Source organism: Echeneis naucrates, chromosome 1 (assembly GCF_900963305.1).
Source record: "Echeneis naucrates chromosome 1, fEcheNa1.1, whole genome shotgun sequence".
NCBI lineage: Eukaryota > Metazoa > Chordata > Actinopteri > Carangiformes > Echeneidae > Echeneis > Echeneis naucrates.
The window spans coordinates 7,779,388-7,802,847 of NC_042511.1; positions in this window are offsets into that span (position 1 = coordinate 7,779,388).

Sequence of the window (23,460 nt, forward strand, 5' to 3'; positions counted from 1 at the left end):
TGAGCTGTCAGAAACCAGTACAGTGGAGGCTTGCCAGGGACTGACAGAACAAAATCACCATTCGTCTTCCTCTCTTCAAGACATCTCTTCTTCAACCTTAATGAATTAAGATCCAACCCAAGCCTCTTCCCTTGCTTGTCTAGCTTGTGAGGTGCAGGCTTCATATTTGTAGGTTTTAGGCCAGTGAGCAGCAACTGTGAGGTTTAAGCAGCGTGGCATTAAATCAACACAAAGGGCATCGTTCATTCCTTTAGAGCACCATTACCAAGACTGATCGCTCTATCAGGACTTGAAACTCCTGACTCTCTCAGGTGGACACATACACACTTGCACACAAAGCCCATTACCTCCAGTGATAACTCCACTTGCATTCCAAACAATAGCTGTGAAAGGCAAATTAGCAAACAATACACTGTGCTCCCACAGCCTGAGTGATGAAAACAGTACAAGGCGAGCTAATGCATCTCAGGCAGGCCAGATTCCTGCCTTGGCTCTTATCTTCCCCTAACACGCTATCAGACAAATTAGCAATGTTGTTCATTTAAGAGTGCGTGTGTGTGTATGTGTGTGTGCGTGTGTGCGTGTATTTAGCAGCAGGGTCCACTCATTGTCCGTCTCCTCTCTTGATGTTATTTATGGCTGTTTAAATGATCTCAGACACCCCTCATTTGTTTGGACAGCTCCAATTGGCTTTCTGTCTGAGGGGAGAAGGGAAGAAGAGGGCACAAGAGCGGTGGCAAATGAGGGAGAGACGATGGGAGACTGAGGGGGAGATACAGGGGGAGGGTGGCCAGACAAACAAGGACGTGGCTTGAGGGATGGTTGAAAGCAGCGCAGGGTTAGAGGAGGGAGGAGATAGATGGAAGGAAAGGGAAGAATTTGGAAGGGAGTGAGATGAGCAACATCGGGGCAGGTAGATAAAATCAAGATAAGGAAGGAGGGTGAGGAGGGGCAAGGAGAAAAGAGTTCAGGAAGGAGACTTTGCTGGAGAGTTAGTGAGACAGAGAGAAGGTGAAGCGAAGCAGATCAGTCAGGGCAGCAGGTGAGAAGCCCTGGCACAGATGAATCCATTTTGTCTTGTCCCAATGAACCTGGAATTCCTTTCCAGTACCTGAATTTTAATTAATGATAAACTAATGATGAACTGAGCGGTATGAGCTCTTAGCAACAAGGAAACCTAATGGCCCAGAGCTAAACAAGACGTGAGCCCATTGTCAAAAGCTAGGTTTTTTTCCCCTTCCAGTCTTCTGCATTTGGTGGACAATATGAAGATGCTCAAGTATACCAGCGCAGGCCTTTTCTGTCAGATGTGTAATGGATTCCTCCGGGGATTGCAGATCCCACCCACAGTCGAAACACATGCAGATTAGGGGGACAAACTGTAGGCTCTAAACTGTACGGATGGCTGAATGTGACTTACAAAGGTTGTTTGACACTTTGTATCAGCTCTGTGACTTAGGCAGTATAGCTAATGTATCGATGGATCTTCTCCATCTACTCCAAGCATGCCAAGAATGAGATAGCTGGACAGATTCCGCCCTTGTATCACTAAATGTTAGACGATGTTGTGTAATGACTGGAAACGGGGAAATGTGGATAGTCTAGCTCTGGCCAAAGGAAACAAAATCATTAAACCAAAAAAAAGAAATGTAATCTCTCATTTACAAAAGTATTCAAACCCATAGTTTAGTACTTTACAGAAGCTCCTTTGGCAGCACTTACAACTAGGGACTTTGCACACCTGGATTTGGGCAGTTTATCCCATTCTTCCTGGCAAATCCTCTCAAGATTGGATGGTGAGTGTCTCTGAGCTGTCATCTTCAGGTCTCTCCAAAGATGTTGTATGGGCTTTAAGAGAGGGCTTAGTCAGAGCTCCGCTGAATGGTAAAGCTTGACTCCAGTCCCTATTCGCATGTGCTCTGGAACAGGTTTTCTTCAACTATCTTTCTGTATTTGGCTGGGTTCTTTGCCATTCTCCACCATTGGGTCGGTGTTAACCAGTTGAAAAGGCTTGCACTAAGATCAGCTAAAAATGGCAAATTTTTTTTTGGTACCATCGAAACAGAAAATCTTTGTCTTCATGCTCTTAGAGCCTTTTAAATGCCATTTGCCAAACTCCAAGTGGGCTCTTGTGTGCCTTTTACTCGCAGTGGCATCTGTCGAGCCACTTTCCCATGAAGGCTTGATTGATAGGGTGCTATTTAGAACTACTTCCCCCCCATACTGCCTATAAAGACTCTATGAAAGCGTGTATCCCAAAATTATACCAATTAGCTTAAGCTAAGTACTGCAAGAAAATGTGTGAGGTAATTATTCTATTCCCAATAACTAGCAAGAGTTTTTTTTTTGTCCTCGATAGCACACTCCAAGTTTAACTACATTCTCCAGGTTTTTTTTTTGTTTTTTTGGGAGGGGGTAATTTAGGTATTTCTACAATTATATAAAATAGCTGATTATATATTCTATTTATTCTTAAATGATTAAGGTTCAGAGTCCTCACCTCTATCTCCCAGACCGTTGGGCCGGTTTGAGAGGAATAAAGCTCCCTTTGGTGCAGCTGACACGTGTCGAGCACTGCACCTGGCTATTTGGGTGGGTGAGAGCTCCATCAGTGCCAGTCTCATTCTCCCTGTTCTATTTTGGTAACCTCCATTGTTTGTTACATCATATGCCCTGCAGCTTCATTTCACTATCAAACAACTCAATATCCTGGTTACTGCTATATGTTTGTCTTTAAATTGACAGTCTGTACAAGATAGCGAGGAATGGACGAATGTCCAGGAAGAACCTAGAACCACAGCCCGTATGTGTGTCTGTCTGTGCGTGTGAGAGAGAGAGGGAGAAAGAGAGAGAGAGATTGCTTGTGTGTGTGTATTTGTGGTGCTCAAAGACGAATCAAAGCACACAAAGAGTGAGAGAATCCTTGTTTGTCTGATTGGACCCCTCCAGGGAGGAGAGGAGCTAGAAGGACGGAGGCCACTTGTTAAAGCACAGCTCTACACACACACAGTAGAAATATCCAAGTTTATATACATCCAAACATACAGTTCAATTAATTTTGAATGTTTATGATGTAATTTCTCTTTTATTGTGCCGTGGCAGTGTAGTCTCTGGGCACTCTAATGTTAATTGCTGCTGAGTCTCACTGTGCTGCTGTTTGTTGTTTCTGACAGGTTTGGGTTGTTAAGCTACACAAACCATGTTGTACCATAAGGTCAGTACATGGGGCGAGCACAGCCTGGAGTCCTTCAGCAGCAGATTGTCAAAGAAAAGAGAATAAGGTCGATTCTTGAAGTTTCATTTGAAGTCCAATGTACTAATGTATATTACATTTTCAGGTGTGGAATACATGACAAATTAAAATCATCAACATGGTTATGTGGAGGCAGTGTATGCATTACATTCCAACTGCAAGAAAAATCACCAAAGCAAATTGATAGAAAAACACATGATGAGCCTCACTATTAAGATCCAGACTTGATGACGTACTTTTATTTACTGTTTCAAATGAAATTTAATGTTCTGAGGTTACATTTTATTTTGACTGTATTTTCTCTGAATTCAATGATTTCCCTCTGGCAATAAAAATATTATTCCTCACAGGAGCACCTTTTGGTGAGAGGAAACCACAGCACCCAGAGGAAAGACAGCCAGTCCGCAAGGCCACTTCTTTACTATCGGACATTATGGGTTCCCAACAGCTTTATGAGATTTTGAGGGATGAGCCAAGTGTAGACTAACCCCCCCACATCCCCTCTGCCTCACGTTGAGACACTATCTGCCTCTGTGGTGAATTATATTTAGGTTAGCTCAGAGCGAATAATCCCATAGCCATTTAGCAATGATTAAGGTTTGGTCCGTGATGTTCCTTGAATCAAAATTCTCTTTTGGCCACAAGAAATAACAGATTTTATTTTACCACAATGACAAGAACAAGAAACCACAGTTCTGAAATAACCACAGTCTTCATGTAAAAACAAGAGTAATGAAGACAGGAATGCAATGCAATCTTGTTTGTACTCATATTTGACTATAATTACGACACAAATCAATGACTAACAGTTTCCGTTGACATTTTCAAATGTCCATTCAGGTATATATTTCATTAGGTTGTCTTTCTCAGGGGCTTGCAGCAGCATATTGAGGCCATCCTGCCATCAATTATAGAATGCTACAGTTCCTATAAACTCAATTTCACAAAAACCAATGTGTACAATGTTCAATTCAACAAGAAACATTTTATTATCTCAAATCTTTTCCTATTAAATAACATGGTAAGTTATGTTGTTACAGAAATAAACTACCATATAGTCACAGGCCATGAGGGTTGTTGGAGCCAATCCCAGCCAATGTTCATGGCGAGGGCGGGTACACCTTGAACAGTTTGCCAGTCCATCGAAGGGCCTACATACAGACACGGATAGAGACAAACAATCACACTCAGTCATACCTACAGGCAGTTTACAATCAGCAATCCATCACATACATGTCTTTGGACTGTGAGTTAACTACCGTATAGTGTTCTTTTTGTTTTTATATTGACATTGCTCAAATAAATAAGTTTTAGTAATGTTTGAATAACTGCAGAATCCACCTACTCAAAAAAACAAAACAAAACAAGCAAACAAGAAAAAAACCCACTGATTAATAGCTGTGTTGAAAACTGAACATATAATTTTGTTGTTGTTTTTTTTTATTCCATGATAATAACAAAGTATACGTTCTGGCATTAAATGCTTGCCTAAGTGTCAAATCAACAAGTTGTCCCCCATTGGTTTCTGAACTGCTATTTTGAAGTCGCAAGTTTGCTATTTGGCTGTCACTGTCTACCATGTGTGTTAATCTTATTGTAGCCACGCCCATATATATACATATAATTTACTTGATGAACTCTTTAATCTGGAAAACCTGAAACTAGACACAGAGCCAATAAAAACGTTTACTGAAGCATTAAATCCAGTGAGGCATAGTGGTTAATACTGTTGCCCCACAATCAGATGTTCGTGGGTTTGATTCACGGCCTCGGGCCTTTCTGTGTGGGTTTACTTTGCATGTTCTCCCCGTGCTTATGTGGGTTTCCTCTGGGTAGTGGATTCAGCATCTGATGGTTATTACATAGAATGCAGGTTTGAGGCTTGTCAGCGCTGTCTTTACTTTTTGTAGCTGCAGTCATACATTTATTTTTATATACAGCCTATGTGTCCAACAACCTTTTTTTTTCATTTGGTCCTTAAAACCTTTGATTGCGAACAGCTCCACTTAGAATCCCTGCTTCCTGCTTAAATGCTTGGTTTGGATTTGAACAATTCCTATTTCTATCAACAACATGAGTGGCAGTCGTCATTGCAACAACATTGTGTAAAAAGAGCAGGGATGCTCTCTGAACGTTTTCAGTGCTTTTCATTTTTCTTTTATTTATTTCTTTTTTTTAATTCAGGATCAGCACTCAAGACTCTTGAGTCTCTACACTATCACCATGGCCTTTTTTATGACACTTATTTATTGTTTTGTTAATATTGTGTTTAATACATTTAATCAACACTTACAGTACGCATAGAGCATAACCTGTTCAGATTTAATTCCAGTGCTACTGCACAGAACATCAAAGGAATACTCACCTACAAGAGCAGCAGCCACATCAAGAAACACACTATCTACCTGCTAATTATTAATACAATGAGACAGAAGCAATGACCTCTCCTGATATGCAGATATGTCTTTGTGATGTATCTGCTGTGACTACAGCTTGGGAAAGCAATAAGCGGCACAGTTAAAAAAGTAAGAGGGGATTTATCTGTAGTGGTGGCGAGTTAGCCAGTGATAAATGGGTTAAACAGATGCTTCCCTTTAAAGGTAAATGAATAAAAACTTGGGGAAAAACGTGTACAGTAACTAGGTCAAAATGGAGAGGAACTTAGCTCTATGGAAAAAAAAAAAAAAAACGTGAAGGAAGAACTGGATAATTATAAACGTAGGAGAAGGTGTACAGGCATAATGTAAAAAGAGGAATTATTCAATCAGGAAATAAGTGTAATGACAGACCAACTGCAGTCGGTGATGATGTGCTAAAGAAATCAACCAGGATAAAAAGGCTTATATTATTATAACATGTTTAATTAAATATAATTTAGGCTAATGTTGGTTTTTATTTGCTTTTCATACGGAGTACTGTAATATGCAGAGTGTGGAGCTGGCTGAGCTGTCCACGGCTGATAATCACGACAACCATAACAATGCAGAAGGTTAATAAGTAGTTTCAGTCACAGGCAAGCTGCAATTTGATATGCTCACCCGGCTGTAAAAGGGATATATGGAACAGATGAAGGACATAAATTGAAGATCAAAAATTCAGGAATGCCACCCTGCCCTGACCTTTCCCACCGCTTCAGCAATCAATTCTGCTGTAATTGCCAACAACGGTACCTGTCAGAGATCTGTATCTTATCTGACTGGATGATTTGATAATGGGGTTTATCTGTGGAAATGGCTGGGGAGATCTTTACGACATCAAGGATATACAAGGATATTTGAGGTCAGGGTTCCACAAGAACAGTAGCTTATCCGGTTAACTACTGTAACATGGAAAGAAAACAATGTTGCACAAAGTTATTAGAGCGAGAAGAAATGCTTTATCGCATCAGGCTGAGATAAGTGGACTGGCATGAATAAAGATTGATTTGATTAATCACAAAATTAAAACGTATAAAGAAAAACAGCATCAGTCATTCCAGGGCATATGTCTGCTATAAAGACAGGATTGAGAATATTGCTTGTCAGTTATTGTTTTTTGAGAACCACATAAATTCGAAGTGACTCATAAAGTACAATATTTCTATCTCTTGTCTGGATTTAAGTAAATGGCAATTTGATAAGACCATCATTTATAACCCGCAGCTCTGCTGACATGAAATGGAGTGGACAAAGACAGAAGAGAGTTGGCCTGATCTTTAATGGTTTTAGGGTTGAGGTGAACTTTTGCTGATGTCTAATGTGGCTCCATCAGGACATAATTAGTCAACAAAGGAAACCACACATTTATAACAGCATGGACAGAAAGAGGGAATGACCAGATTTAATGTGTGTTCTCCCTCCTGGTACCAAAATGATGGTGAATGAGTGAAATGAATCAGTGAAATTTCATGGCCCAATGTATTTTGCTTGACAACTGGGTAGCTAGATCTAGCACGTTAATGATACACACACAAAAAAGTCAACTGTAACTTAACCTTGCTTCTGATGAGCTAAACAAAGTAAGCTGCATTTAGATAGCAACAGTGTGAGAGAGAGAGAGAGACAGAAAAGAGCAAGATGACCTGCTACAAGTTGGATTTGGTGCTGAGTTTTTGGAGTTGGGCAAAGCCATATATATATATATATATATATATGATTTGGAAATTGTCCTTGTATGAGATTTCCTACGATTGGGAAACTTCCAAGTCCAAGTAGTGAAAGTCAACTTTGTTTGAGTTGAGATCAGATGGCGATCTGATCTGTAAGTCTGGTGAGTCAGACTGCACTCTTCAATTATGTGTGAACAAGCTGGTATCAGTTTGATCACTGGCACGATCGAACAACAAGGCACATAGTTCGTCAGACTGTTTTTTTTTGTTTGTTTGTTTTTTTTGGTGGCAACGTAAATCAGGGTCTCAGGAAATCAACGATTTCCTGGAATCTTCTGAGCATATTCTCATTAGTTTTTCTCCAAGTAAACTTCGACATCGAGTCTCAGTGATGTTACTGTAGAACTCCTCTGCTCTAATATAACATGTTCAGTATATCTTACCACAATCCAGATATCATACATTTCAACTCCCCTATGCCTATGCAGGCAACATAGGCTGACAGGATGAATTGCAAGATTTGTGTGTTCTCTGCAAGATGTTGCTTTTTATGAAAAAAAGTGAAAGCCTGCAAAACTGGCAACTCTTCAACTTAAAGCTGCATCAGATATAGTGGCACAGCTGTAGCAGTGGTAGAGTCAGTGAGTGGTGGTGTAACTTAAAATAGAGTTTCCATTTTAAGGTTAGAAATATCACAGAATTTAACAGGCCCTTTGAAAAGAGGAGCGAGAGTGTAGCTCAGCTCAGTGAATGAGTCTTTTGATGATCAGTCCAAACATGCATCTTCTTTAGCTGCAGAAATATCAATTTATTTATTCATTTAGCCTCCCTCCCTGTTTTAATGAGCGGACCCACAACAACATTCTGCAAGTGGGTCATTGAGATTTGAACGTTCATTTAATTAGCTTGCCCAGCTCATTTGTTTTTTTGTGTCAGGTACAATTTTATTCTGAAAATCCTGTCAGCTGGAGGCTCTCTTGTGAGCGCTCTGATGTTTGATGAAATGTCTTTCCCCAAGTTAAGTAGCTGAATTGAAATTCACTTAATAAGTTTCTGACCAGGCAGCACGATGGCATAGTGTTTAGCACTGTTGCACCACAATAAGAAGGTAACGGGTTTGGTTCCCAGGCTGGGGCTTTTCTGTGCAGAGTTTGTATGTTCTCCTCGTGCCTGTGTGAGTTTCCTCCCACCATCCAAAGACATAATGTTTGGGTTATTTGTTGACTCTAAATTGTCCGTAGGTCTTGAGTGTGACTGGTTGTTGGTCTCTGTCTGTCTCTGTGTGTTGGCCCTGTGATGGACTGATGACCTGTCCAGGGTGTACCCCGCCCTCACCCATTGAGAGCTGGGATTGACTTGGAAATAGATAAGTGGTTGAAGATGAATGAATGAAAAAAGTGGATGACACAATTTAATTTAATTTAATTTATCAGTTTGTGCATCACTGTGACTTTTGTGTTGCCCAAATTGCCATGAATCATGTGTTTTTCAAGTAATGTCAGCACAGTCAGGCTTCTTATGCGTATATACCAATGCAATATGAAACCAAACCTGTGCCTTTGATAACTTTTAAATAAAACTGTTCAAACATCTGACGTGTTACTTAAAGCCTGCACATTTAAATTTTTCATTAAAAGCAAAATTGTACTTTTCTATCATTACAAAAAAATTAAAAAAAAAACCACTAACAAGGTTCATCTTTCATTTTATTATCATTCCTATTGTACGTTTCAGGCATCAAATACTTTTCTTAAAGTAGTCAAAAAATTTTGAAACAGCACAAATATAACTATATCTATATCTGTCTTTATATATACTTCCCTGCTGCACCCGTACTGTCACATCTTTCCCTGATGTCTCTCTATTCATTTGTTGCCATCCTCCTTGGTAGAAATAAATATGGTGATGTCATTTTTCTTCTTTACTTTTACATCTGCAAGACTCTGAGAGTATATTCACAAAATGTGTCTAATCCTATACATAACTGCACATTAGATGCTGCCAGCAATCCACGATACTCTGTGTTAATCCAGTCATGTTGATAAAAGCCCTTTTCTCTGAGCTTCAATTTGTCAAATGTGGTGAAAGTGCAAACTATCAGGTCTTGAACTGAAACTTGAAACTTTGCTGATTAATGATGCTCTTTGCTTGGGTCTTGGAGTGCTGGATTTTGGTTCTTAAATGGAGTGCCTTTGTATTTTGCACTTTTTGCGGCTAATATCAAATTATTACATATTGCCTACAGTGTGAAAAGTTTCAGAGATGTTGGTGGGTACGGACAGTTTAGTCAGGTTTATTCTGTCCCTCACTCAGTCAAACATGAGTTTTGATAACTACAACATAGTTTGTTAAATAGCCATACCATCTTTCTTATTGTGTAAATTGGCAGCCATAGAGAAAATAACCAATCACATTGTGATTTAGTCAAAAAAAAAAAAAAAGTCTTATGCCTTGTTAAACGCTCAAGGCCAGTGAATGGTCATCGGATCTTTGGATAGGTGAACTTGCTGTATTCCCTTAACCCTCCAAGGCTAAACGTTTTACAGAACATGGTGGGGATGGTAAAATATTTGTAGAGGAACTAATAAAAAAAAGCATCCCCAACTGTTGAACATTGGTCAGTGCTGAGCTGAAGTCAGTGTTTTTTATTGCTTCAATAACCAGGATTTCTTCTTTTGAATGTTGTCACCAAGAAAAATATGCCTCCTTAAACTACTTTTATCTTTGAGACTTAGAACTACTACTTGAGAGTTACTTGAGAGAGTTTGTTTTTACACGTAAAATATACCCTAAACTTCACTGTTTATGAGGGTTGCTTGACAGTGGTGTTGCTGCAGGATGCATCTGCTGAGTAGTTTATTTAGTTCATTCAGCGGCAAGAGCACTTATAGTTTCTGTACAAAGACTGTTTTGTGAGTCTGCTGCATTGATCCCATAGGCTTTTGGCACTCTACGCTGCATACAAATCGCACACATCACAATGCAACAGCAGTGGTATGTATTTGTAGCTCGGTACAGATTGGACTTTTATCTAGTCAGAATTACAGTTACACCATAACAAGAATGCATTTACAAGTTAATGTGTCCATTGTTAGACAGAATGTGACATTTTCACACTGGTAAGGTTCAGGTATGGCTGTCAGCCATTATCAGAAGTAAAGAGCATTATTAGCAAATCCAGTATGTATCCCTGTTTGTTATGCAGCTTTCAGCTAATCTGAATTTTATAAATAATGTAAAAAAAACACCCCCCCCCCCCCCAAAAAAAAAAAAATAAATAAATAAAAAAACACACACACAAAAGGACAAGAAGTAGTGCAAATGTTAACAAGAAGGAGGAAGATGCAGATGCAGCAAAGCTGTTTGCTTCCATAGAAGAGAATGGATAAAGTTACATTTGCTCCCTGAGAGAAACTGCAGGCAATCTAAACTGTGAGTTGACAAAAGTTCCCTTTTGAACATGCAAGGATCTTCTCACAGTTAGCCCCCCTTCTCCTAGTGTTTGTGTCTTTCTCGCTTTGTGTTTCTGTTCACCTGCATTGCTAAAGCCAAAACATGTTGTTTGTTGCAAGAACAGCCAGCTGTTCATTTTGCCTCTCTATGCCTATGATGTTTGTGGACTTTGTTTTCCTTTTTGTTTCGGTGATAACATTTCCACAGACATGCATTACATTTCCTGATCTCATAGCACCACCTTGCCAACATTTCCACATGTAGCTGATGTGCACAAACACCCAAAGCTGAAGTTCCTCAAATGATCACTTGGGGATGGCTCCAGAAGTGAGTAAACCCCCATAAACTCCTAAAAAGACCTAAAAAGAAACAAACTATCCCTGACAAGGGACACCATTGATTCTCAAACTTTTCTCAGTCATATGTCAAGCCCCAATGACCCTAAGTTTAAAATTTTCGAACACCAAGCAACGTGATGTTCTCTCTATCACCAACTTTTGTCAATCCTGTCACAAAATCATAGATTTTTATATTTGTCACGAGTCAGCCACCCATCTTTGTGAAAAAAATGTTTGTGCTCTGCTGCAATTAATGTGCCAATGTTAATCATTATTTCCACACTTTGGTTCCAGATTACAATTTTTTCCCATTCTATCAAATGTCCTTTTCATTTAGGCAAAATGAAGGCAATTAATGATTAACTTAGTTTGTGTGGGGGTGTTTTGCTTATCAATAAAGAGAAACATTAATAAAGAGAGATATACAAAAATTAAAATCTCTTCCAATTTCTCTCGCCCCACCTGTCAGGTCTTTATTCCCCACCAATGGGCTGCACCCCACACTGACCGGCCAGTCCATAGGTTGTTAGAGCGTGTTAGCTGACCTGCTAACATTAGCATTGGTATGCTGCATTACATTCAGAAATCATTGTGTTTTGTTCACAGTTGGAAGCTGTGTGAACCCAGGGCACTCAAATTTGAAGGGGTCTGAATTAGGGGTGGGAATCTTTTACTATCTCATGTTTCGATTCGATTCAGATAATTGGGGATACAGTTTTATTCAAAATCGATTTTCAATTCAAAACGATTTGATTCATAATGATTTCTGCTTCAATCTGTAGGTGTGCAAAGGATCCTCATGATCCACTCCAGTCTGCTTTGCAAGACAGAATGACAAATGGAGACATTAAAGAGTCTTTTTCACATTTATTAAGTTTAAAACATTTATCCATGCTTAGATGGAATTGCTGCATAAAAGCAATATCATATATTGCTGAAGTAACAAAAATAAAAGTGTCTCTTTGTAAAAAAAAAAAAAAAAAAAAAAAAGGGGGCAGTTAAACATGGATCCCCAGAGTGCTTAATCCTCATTTTGCAAACCTTGCACACTGTGAAGCTCATGCCCAGCTCCATCTTCCCAGGAATTCGGTAAATAGGGCCCTATAAAATCCGTGTCCATGAAAGAACGGAATTCATTATAAACATGGAATAACACGGAACTGGCCAACATTTTACATAAATGTTTTTTTTTTTCCCCCCCAGAATAAAAAGGAATGTATCTGTCTGGAAAATGCTCCGAAGGGGGGTCACTAATAATGCATGTCCCCCTCCCCATGAATGAACAAATGAATGAATGAATGTGGTGACTTGAGCCTAGTGGACACGGTTCATTTCCCAGTGGGGGCACCTGAACATGCCTAGGTTAATTGATGTAAATGAATGCGGTGACCTGAGGAACACGGTGGTGCAGTGGTGAGTGATGTTGCCCCGCACTAAGAAGCGTGTGGTTCAAATCCCATTGTGGGCAACTGAACATGTCTAGGTTAATTGGTTATTGGTGACGAGTAATGAACTGGGCTATAGCAAGGAATGGTGACCCCTCCTAGATCAGACTAGATCGGCAATGGCTCCCCTGCTTGTAGGTTTGTTTTATTTTTATTTTTTTTAATCAACTGACGACCCCACACCTCGTCTGGAACGTTGGCTGGGATTTGCTCCAGCAGCCCCGCAACCCAGAAACGGAAAAGCGGTAGAAGATGGATGGATGGATTTTTTAAAACATTTATTCTGAATCGTAGTAAATGAGAATCGCGATTCTTTCTTTCTTTAACGATTTTTTTTTTTGTTTTTTTTTTTTTGGCACACCCCTAGTCTGAGAATATCTTGATCATAAAGCACAATGTCATTGGTCATTAGTGTTAGTCTTTTTAAACCATGTACTTTTATTAGCAGCTGTTGTCTCACAATACTGCCGAATACTTTGCTGTGCCCCAACTGTGTCAAAACTTCCTCCAATCAAAATCAACTGAAAAAGCAACACAAAAGAAAAAAAGCGCTTCCTTCTAACCGGCTGACTTTCAGAAGAGCAAAAACTTTTATTTGTCCTTCATCAGACTAATCTATGCATCAAGTCTTCCTCTCGCTTCACCCTTCCCTGACCTGATTTGTTTTGGTGCCTCATCGTTTCCCTCTTGTTCTTTCTCCTGCACCCCCTCCCCACTTTTGCTTGTTTGGAGGGCTTGCAAACAGACATCACTGACAATGAGAGCCAATTCACTGTCAAAAAGGTTTACGTTGTGCGTGTATGTGTATGCGCATGTGTGTGCACACAACTGTTGAGTGTTTGTTTCTGTCAAGAGTAATGCGAGATTAGAGGGAGAAAATATTAGCATATTCTCTATCAGGTTTTACACGATCGCTGGCCATTCAACAATCTTTGAAACAGAGAGTGACAGAAGGACGAAGGAGACTCTGAAAGAGGACGGTGTTCGCAAAGGGATTACTTTTTTGGGTTTTGATGTTGCAGTCAGGTTTATTTACCAGAAAAAACACCTGAAACTCAGGCTAGATTAAATTCTTGAGTAAACAGACTATGCATAAAAGATGATTGCTTCGTGACGCCTTCTCACACAGACATCATTTTAATCAGCCAATATCAAGGTCTTCCTACTATATTCCATGGTTACTAATCCCTGCACCAAAAGCTACGGAGTGCAATTAAAGTGTATTTTCAGATTTTCTCAAAAGTAAAAATAATCAGTGTCTTCATTACATAATATTAAATAGACATGCAGCATCTCACATATTTCCTCTTTTTTTTTAATTGAATCCACCAAAGTTTCTTGATTTCATTATCAGTTAGGGTTAAAGGATTCAATTTTTTCCTGTTCATTTTTAATGACTTGGATGATGTTAACGGCGGTTGTTGTGTGCAGTTAACTTAACTCGCTCACTTCTTCATTCGCCATCACCTTCAATAAAGCTGCAACTACCCATTCTCTCCATGACAGAGCAGCAAATACTTTCAAAACAGTTTTTTCTCTACTGGTCACTAAAACACTGCTTGTTGTGTTCAGCCTGAGTGGGCACACTAAAATGCTGTACAGCGCAGTATTTTCTCTAAACTGAACATCTTGAGGAAGCTTGAGCTGAAATTTGTCCTGAGCATCGAAGGAAAGAGTCAAAGTATAATTAATATGACATTTGGATCCACAGCACCCTGTTTTCAAAGATTAATTAAATGAAATATTTTCAACAGTTTTTGTTCGCAAAAATTTCTACTATTTTTTAGAAATTATTTATTTAATAAAAAAAATAGCTGTCTAACAAAGATGGCACAGTTACACCTGTGGCTTGTATCTACATTTATTGGATTTACCTTTTGACTAAAAAAAGAAAAAAATCTGTCTTAAATTGCTTTGCAACAACTTTCCTCTACAGACTTTCTACCCCTCCTCAACAAACATTTATAAAGGAAAATGAAATAATTCTTCAGCCTCATGTGGTTCGAACCACAGAGAGCCATTTGTTCTGGAAATGAACACTAATTTCAAATGCTTAGACAAGACAAACACACTCTGGGTGACACATAGAGGCACAGAAAGAGGCATTATCATTCACCAGTTGCAGTATAAATCCTCAGCCAGTTGTTTTAGTGCTGCTGACTGGGAAGGAGTAAACATTGCTTTATGTTCCCTATTACAATGACTAATTGAATGTTTGTCTATATCTAATGAGGTGGGTTGCCCCTGCCCCTGAAGTGTGTGTGTGTGTGTGTGTGTGTGTGTGTGTGTGTGTGTGTGTGTGTGTGTGTGTGTGTGTGTGTGTGTGTGTGTGTGTGTGTGTGTGTGTGTGTATGCGCGCGAATGATCTGTTGTCAACAGATCCAGTGATGCTTTGCAATTCTGGCCCCCTAAACCAGGTGCACCGACTTGTTTTTACTTCATCATGTTGAAACATCAAAGAAAAATCACAGAAACCAGGTGTCAGTTTGTGCACTTCGGTGAAAATCAACACACAGGCTCTTTGGCATATGGAACCCACATTGCCCCCTGAACACTTTTTGCAGAACAATGCAATGGTTACAGTGTGATATTTATGCATCATATGGCCCATGGTGCTCTGAAAGTGTGCCACAGTCAGGAGCTTATTAAACACAATAGCGTCTGGGTTAGTGCATACAGGGAGAGCACTGCAGTGGATAAATGGACCGATCAACTGACATGCCACCGGGAGACTGGGGTTGGACTCCGGTTTACAACAGAACTTGGTATTTACCTATTTTTATATCACTTAGTACTTTTAGTCCTGGTTGTCTAAGAGAAAGGTCATGGTGTGGGTTACAGATGCTTTAACAGTGTTTACTCTGCTGGAACTCCTCCCCTGTGGCTCATTGAAGTGGTTCCAGAGAGCCTAAAACACAATTGTAAATGATGTTATTTATGCCTGCTCCAGACACATGCCTGCAAATACCATTATTGGTGACAAACGCTTGGATGCTTTACTATGATGTCTTATGTCCAGCCTGCCTCTATCAAAAGAATATTTTTTTTAAACATTTTAAGTATAACAACTCTTCTCCAATCACATAATCACTTGATTAATAGTATTTTAATGCTACTTCAGAATAGCCTGATAAGACCCCAGGGTTCAATATGATGGCCAATAATATGGACATTGAAACTGCTTACCAATTAGTCAATCATGTGCCAATCACCATAAAGTGGTTCACAGCAATCAATTCCCAGCAGGTGAGTCCAGCTACCAGTCAGGTGTCTGGAAAAAGCAGGAAAGATAAATCTTTTGGCAACTATAGGTGTTGTTCATGTAAGTCAAAATCAAATAATTTTGATTGAGTGTGGGAGGAAATGTTACTGTATTTAACTGTATTTAACTGTTAACAGCAAACCTTCCATGCCTTTGTAAGAAAGGTTGTTAGGGCTAAGTCTGAGGCATTTTACAGGGATTGCAGTTTTCTTCAAACAAGGCTGTGACACTATGAGCTGTCTTCAGACCAGAAAGCAGACAGACAAAGTGAGCAAGTGGTTTGTGAAAAGAAGCAGGAGCCAATAACAGCTGACCCTGTGCCAGGACGGGGTGCACCCTGGACAGGTCGCCAGTCCATCGCAGGGCCAACACACAGAGACCAGCAAACAATCACACTCAGACCTACAGACAATTTAGAGTCACTAGTTAACCCAAACATGATGTGTTTGGATGGTGGGAAGAGACCCACACAGACATGGGGAGAACATGCAAACTCCGTACACAAAGGCCCCAGGACCGGGAACTGAAGCCGCAACCTTCTTATTGTGGGGTAATGGCACTAACCACAATGCAGCTATGAGCAGCTAAAGTGAGGATTTAAATTCTGCAGGTAAACACATTTCTTAATAAACGGTCACACTACCTCCTCTTGATAACTCGCCAGAGTAGTTAATCAAACTGTATTTCTAAATTACTCTCCCAGTACCCCAAGTAACATGCCTCCCCCAAGTCAGCCTGTTGAATTGTCTCAACAGGCCATGCACAGCACAGCACAACTGATTTATTTGTATTGTGCTTTTGCCCAGTTCTAGCTTCTGACTTAATCAACATTAATAGTTCGAGTTTCCGTTTTTGTGTGAACAATTAAAGTTGCAAGTCCTACCTGTATTGCTTTGTCTTTTTCATGCTGAGAACAGAATAATCTACTATAAAACTAAATTGATCAAATAAGCAGCAATCTCTCTTTTGAATCTTTGATACCACAAATGTCTCAAGTTATTGCGCCATTTAGAAGAAAACAAACAGCAAAGCAAGCTATAAATCACAGTGTGTGACTGACAGTGAACCTAACACAGCAACCTACCTGACAATGAGGATAGAATACAGGGCAGGTCAGATCCACCACCTTTGATCCACCTGACCAGACTGACAAGCTCAGCGTTTCAAACCAGTATGTGACAATACACTTAGCTTTCATTTAGCTCTTCTTGCTCAAAATTGACTTACTTAATGTCCTAATCCTCTCATGTGTAATTGTGCTTAAAGCCACAGAAGCTTGATAATCTAACAGTGTAAACGCTGCCCTGGAGTTAGGGGTGTTTAGGGGTTGTCAAGTGTAATCTTTGGAGTAGCCCAATTCAATGAATGGCTCTAGTACCTTTGATGTAATTGTTTCCTTGCAGGCGTCTGACTCCAGGCAAACCCAGACTTAGATTCAAAGGGTATTAACAAGCTGGAATATTTCATGGCAGTTGCTCTGGTACAGTTGCCTCTTCCCTACCATAAATTTTTTGCTGTCACTGTAATACACAGCTCAGCTCAAGTGTGATTCACTGTGACACTCACTCTTAACGTCACCCCTGGGTGCGCCATCCACGGTAGGACTGAGGTGTCTGAGCTTATTCAATGAGATTTAGATTTGGTGCCATTTTTAGCCGTTAAAATTTAAACACGAGCCTTGGGTTATCTTTGAGCTCTGCTGCCACATTTAAATGAATCACCGGTTTGACACACTTCATTCACCCATTGTGAAGTATTGGATATTTAAACGTGCAATCAAACATTCACAACTATACACACATTAATTCCTTTTTCTTACCTCCAATGATATTGACTTTTCTCGTCTAGCCGGCAAGGCGCTTGTTTCTGGAGTACTTTAGGGAAGAAAATGGTGAATAGAGCTATTGATCAGTAGCGAGGCCTGACATCATGGAGTCATCATTAAATAAACACCATTGTGAATGAATGCATGTAGAGTAATGTGGAGATTGTTTCTCGACAATGAATGTGTGTGTTCATATGCCTCAGTAGCTGTGAGGACCCCGGTCATTTAAGGACATGGCCTTATCCTAACAGGCAAGACGTGGAGGAAAGTGCTGATGATGCACATCACATGGGAGCTGCATCTTTCACAGTTAAGCTTGCTGTGTGTGTGTACGATTGTGTGCATGTTACAGCAGCCACACTCTATCTGCTCAATATCTATGGTCCTGAGCCAGCATAATTATATCAGCACTGATCTAAAAAGCCACACATGTTGCAGCTTTATCTATTCAGGATTTATTGCATCTAACTTATCCCCTGGGGAGCTGTGCATGGCTTTGTGTTTGTTTGTGCATCTCCATGTCTGTGTGTGTTTGCGTGTCAATACTTATCTAAAATCCCCTGTGTTCCAGGCCTAGCTGTTGTAATTCAAGCTGATCTTGATCTTTTTTTTCTTTAGACTTTTCTCCCAGCAAAGGAGTAGTAAAACTAGAATGATAGGGTCAGGGTCATTTCCTCCTACTAATGTCCACTAATAGGTTCTGTTACAGATAATCTGGGTCTAATGATGTGGTTAGCGGCCTTTCACACTTGCTCCGGGTCAGTCCCACTATTGGTGATTCTTTGGTCAATACGTGTTAAAGTCAAGGGCTTCCTGTGTGGTGAAACTTGTTCTTCAATGCAGTAGCTTGCATGCTTGTTGATCAGTTAAGTATGAGAAATATTTTATCCACAGACTCCCCTGCAGAATTAATGTTGGTTTTGCTGAAACACAACCACCCGATAGTAAAGCCTGCTTGTCTTGGATCTTTTTTCTTCAGCACACATTTTAAAGTTTCGTTCATTACTTGTGATGAGAAAACATGGGATTTTTGATTGAGGCAGAAAGTAGAAGTGCACATCTTAATCATGTCTCAGTTATACATCATGTGTACTGCAGATGTTACTCCCTCTTTATATTGGACAAGGGGAAGCGATATTTATGTGCAACTGATCTAGTGTTGTCAGTTAAGCTGGAGATGAATTGACTGATGGATATAATAATTTAGTATGGTTTCTTAGCAGTAGCCTTTACAGGGTGCCAATAGGACGGACACACTAGGGATACAATCTCACAAGCAAAGCAGAGAGTCCAGTGAAACACAAGTTCACTCCATCCTTTGAGAAATGCCTTATTGACTCTCTGACTTTGTCAGATTTATTTTTAGTGACATTACTGCACCCCCACATCACATGAAATAATTTGGTGAGAACTATATTAAAATTTATGCTTGGAAAGTGGCCAAGACAACTGAAAGTGCTTAACACTAGTGAAAAAAACTCTTTTTTTTCCCAAACTGTTTTAATAAATGAAGTTGTGCTGCCTCCCCTACCTCACTGAAACAACTAAACATTACTGTGAGTAAGTTGACCTTTATGCCCTTCACCACAGTTCATCATTTTACATTTATGGAGAAAGCCCGGCACGCAATGGGTGAGATGCATTTCAGGAATGGCAAGTGCTGGAGTAAGAGCCATGACCTTTTGCTGCTTAGGTTCTGTGAATTTTGAATTAAAATTGATTGTTAGGGATTGATTCCATTTCTTCTCATGTCTCAGCAGGAGTTGAAATTTTGAATATAACGTTAAAGCCATATCGTCTCTGGAAAGTGTCAGGTGACAGAAGATATTTACATTCATGTGGTCACAAATTGGTAGTGATCCCATGAGATGGACCAATGAAAAGCCACTGCAGTGTAGCAGAACAGTAACCATTAATCAGACTCTACTATAATAATCCCCAGAGGGAAATTCTAATGTTTGGTGTTGCATCTTCTTATAGTCAAAGAGTTATAAAGTGTAATGGTTGTGGGAATTAATGATTTTTTTGTATTGTCCTATCCCGCAACTGCTGTGGTTTCTCTGATCCACTACAATCTTATGAAATGGATGATGCGAGTATTTTAAGATGTTTTCTGCCTTCCTCTGTGTGCATTGATCCACTACAGCTCCCAGCAAGGCTAGTCCAGTTCCTATCACAGAGCCGGCTCTTTCCGACAGTTTGTCCAGCTGCTTTGCATCCTTTTGTTTCATTGTGCCGCCCCCCCGCAAGCTGTAGCATAGAACAGAATATTACAGCATCTCTCAGCAGATGTCTGAGGATCTCAGCCTCCTTGAGAAAGAGAGGTGACACTGTCCCTTTCTGCAGAGTATATATCTGTTAGAGTTCAGGTTGTCATCCAGGTGTACTCCCTGATATCTGCAGGTTGGCTCCACCTTTCTGTCCACTCCATGAATGTTCACAGTTTTCACAAAAACTGGTTGGAAAAAGCAAATGGTGGCAAAGTTTTGTGATGCTTCAGTCTTAAGAGCAGGCCCTAGTGATTTATGAGCTCTGTGTGTGTGTGTGTGTGTGTGTGTGTGTGTGTGTGTGTGTGTGACTGTTAGGTGTGCTGGGTCTCTGATATGCATGAATATGTGTGCTTGTAAAAAAGGTTATGTTCTACTTTAATGTCACCAGCTGTCCATCTTCTGCATCCAAGGCTATTCATTTGCATTGAAATGTGTACATACAAAAAACACACACACACACACACTACCCCCAATCTTTCCTCAAATGTATACTGTGTTGTCTTTATGTAACAACTGCTGCTTAAAGGTTAAATTTCCTTCACATTAAGTTTAGAAATTATGCTGCTGTACACTCTCCCAAAATTAAATTCAACACAGGTTTCTGTAAGAGATAAAGATGTAGCTGTGTGTGTGTGTGTCTGTCTGTGCATGTGTGCACAGTTTGTGTATGGGAAGACACTGAGATGATATTAAAAGTGATTTTAATTAATTAGTCTTTTTCCTGTAGCACACTACTGTCAGATACTGAGCAGAGATAGGAAATATTAGAGTGGCGTTTTAATCTGCCTGCAGTAGACTTAATGAGTTGGAGGCCAATCCAATTTATGCTAGTGTAGTTAGTCAGTCCCCCTCAGTCGGTGTGGGTCGACCTAGAGTAGCTCCTAGAGAAGCTCAACATTACTTCAGCCCCTCCCCCACCAGCTCCTGAGCAGCCGGGATCTGGTCAGGGCAGCTTGGTGACTGTCTGAGACAAGAGGCATCTTCGTAAGCAGCAGCCCGCGGTTCACAACCAACAGGTTGACCCACTCAGTTAATATGGTAATTTATATCAGCAGTAACAACACTGGACTACGCCAGTCAGAGGTCACAAACATTAATGTGCTGCGGTGTGTAATTTTGCAACGACAGTGTCAACCATCATAGTTTTCTCTGGACCCTCTGCCCAGTCTGACCAGTGATGAAATGTATAGCCGCATGTCACCCACAATTTCAGCCTCACCTTTGATAACGTCACTCTCCCTCCCCACACATCCGCAACCTTGGAATCATCTTTGATTGCCAGCTAAATTTCGACTACCACATCAACCACATCACCAGGGCTGCCTTCTTCCATCTTAAAAATATTGTCCATCTCCGCCCCTCACTCACCTTCTCTGCTGCAGAAACCCTCATCCATCCCGTGACCTCCGCTCTTCGGAAAAAAATCTAATCTCCCTACTTGCATGGACCAAGAACCGAACCTGGGGGGACAGAACCTTTTCCGTTGCTGCCCCCTCCCTCTGGAAGTCACTCCCCAAATTCATAAGGGACTGCACACACCTCCCAACATTCAAAACCCGGCTCAAAACCCACTTTTTTGAATTAGCTTTTAACATATGACTTTAGGACCACTGTTTTAACTGCTGTTTTCAGAGGCTCACCTATTTAAGATAGAAAGATAAGAAGCTTTATTGTCATTGTACAGAATACAATGACATTTTTCTTGGCAGCATCTCTTGGATAGCCGCTACATGACACATTCAAAAGACAATCAAGATTAATTTTAAACGGCAACAACAAATAAAGTGCAATTGAATTAAATGTTTTACATGAATAGTTATATACATGGTCTGTGCAAATAGGTTTATTGCAGTTGTCTGTTGGGCTGGGAGGTAGTAGTTGTGTGTGTGGTGGTGGTGGGGGGGGCATGAGTCCTGCAGTGTCTTTACAGCCATGGGGAAGAAGCTGTTCTTCAGCTGGTTGGTGTGGGCTCTCAAAACTCTGAGTCTGCCAGAGGGAAGGCTGGAGAATAGACAGTGTCAGCTCCGATCTTTTTGGCCCTTCGGAGGAGACGGTTGGAATGGCTCTCCTCCAGGCGTGGGAGCCAGTGATCCACTGAGCTGTCTTGATGACCCGCTGCAGTTGTTTCTTCTTGGATGCAGCGCAGCTGGCATACCACACCGTGCATCCGTAGGTCAGGACACTCTCCATTGTGTAAAGGTAGAAGTTTTTGAGCAAAGGTGGAGGGAAGAGGAGATGCTGCTGGGCCTTTTTAATAATGTGGGTGGTGGTCACAGTCCAGCCCAGATCCTCTGAGATGTGCAGGCTTAGAAACTTGAAGTTTTTGTCCCGCTCCACTTTTTCCCCATTGATACTCAGGCCTGAGTGCAGTGTGGTCCTTGTTTTCCTGAAATTGCTGTTAAATTCCTTCATCTTCTTGGTGTTGAGGCTGAGGTGGTTGTCGCTGCACCAGGCCGCCAGTGCTTGGACCTCCTCCCTGTATGGTGCCTTTATCATTATTATTATTACTGATCATTATTGATCAGTCAAACAATGGTTGTGTCGTCAGCAAATTTGATGAGAGTGTTGGATCTGTGGGTGGCAACGCAGTCGTGCGTGTACAGTGTTTACGGGACTGGACTGAGGACACAGCCCTGGGGAACACCAGTATGGAGGATGTGGAGGTGCCCATCCTGACACGCTGGGGTCTGTTAGTCAGGAAGTCCTTGATCCAAAGACAAAGGGAGGTTCCAAGCAGCAGTGTTTGCAGTTTGTTGACTAATTATTTTATCTTTGCTCTGTTTTATGATTTGTTTGTCTATTTTATAATATGTTTTTTTTTTTCTATTTACAGCGCCTTTGAGCACTTTTACAAATAAAATTTATTATTATTATTATGTCACCATTTAACAACTGAGTGTCAAAATGGTGTCCAGAAAACAGTGTAGGCTATTGGAAGACCTTCTGGGGGAGACCTGGTCTGATTAGGAGAGATGGCATCCATTCCACCGTGGAGGGGGCCGCTCTCATATCTATGAATATGACTGAATTTACTTCAAAGTTAAAACTGTGATATTCCCAAGTCCAGACCAGGAGGCACAGTTGCAGTTTAGACAGTCAGAGCAAAAGTAAACAGAAGAGGAGCTAAAAACAAGAACTTAAATTAAATGTGGAGTATTGAATATTAGATCACTATTATCCAAACCCCTGTTGGTCAATGATCTGATCATATTATGGATTTATTCTGCGTGACTGAAATCTGGCCTTAGCAGAATGAGTATGTTTGTATAAACCAGTGGTTCTAAAACTTTTTTGGTCATTCAAGCCCCACTTGACCCTGGTGCCCCAACAAAAATCTTGACAAATGACATTTTATTTTATAAAACATCAACACCAAGTTCAAAAAGATAATAAGAGTACAGTTGTGCCATCATAACTGATATCTTGAATCAAAAACAAAAAGTACAGTTGTCAAATCATGAAATAGCGTTTCATTTGCAATCTGTGCAAAAAACAAAAAGAAGAGAACTTTCCCTCGATTAGTGGCT